The sequence below is a fragment of the Condylura cristata genome, unplaced genomic scaffold (assembly GCF_000260355.1).
Source record: "Condylura cristata isolate star-nosed mole 26May11 unplaced genomic scaffold, ConCri1.0 scaffold00004, whole genome shotgun sequence".
In the NCBI taxonomy this organism is placed as follows: domain Eukaryota; kingdom Metazoa; phylum Chordata; class Mammalia; order Eulipotyphla; family Talpidae; genus Condylura; species Condylura cristata.
In genome coordinates, this window is record NW_004567105.1 from 123,417 (window position 1) to 124,167 (window position 751).

Consider the following 751-nt stretch of genomic DNA (forward strand, 5'->3'; position numbering starts at 1 on the left):
TCCACTCAACACTGGCAGCACTGTGGCCGGCGGCGCGGGCGGGAGGGAGCCCAGGAGCGCCCGGCGGCGGGCAGCGTGCGGGGCAGAAACCAGGGCGGGCGGCAGCCAGGTCCGGCAGGGGTGGAGGCAGCGGGAGCGTCCTGGTGTTGGGGCTCCCGCGCTGTATCTCGGGGCGCCTGCGCTCGCTCAGATGGGCAGGACTGCAGGAGCCTGGCGCTGGGGTGTGCTGCTGGGTGGGGCGCGGCGTGGGAACGGGCCTCCCCGCTGGCGCTCTGGGGCGGGGGTCAGCGACAACCCTGGGCTCTGGGCCCCGGTCCTGCCCAGGTGTGCGAGCGTGAGGGGCGCTGACCCACCCAGGGATGGGGCACAGCGAGGAGGCTGCACGGCCCTTCAGTCAGACGCCCCCGCATCTTTTGCAAACGAGTCCAGCAGAACAGAAGACCGTGCTGCGGGCCAGCCACGGGCCACAGACGGCCCAGGAGGGCAGTGCCCCTGCAGACGTCCGCCGCCGGGTGGGCAGCAGTGGGCAGGGCGGGGCTCAGCTGCCTCTGTGCGGCTGCCTGCAGGGGCGGCCAGAACCCCAGGCGCCCTCACCGGGACTCCTCCGCTGAGGCGGTGGCCGGAGCCCAGACGCCTGGGAGCGCCAAGGATCTGGCCCCCCTCGCGCCAGGGGAGTCGCACCTCCGAGGAATCAGACGCCCTGGGAGGCGGGTGGGTCCAGGCCAGCGCGGGACCCGGCAAACACCGGCCT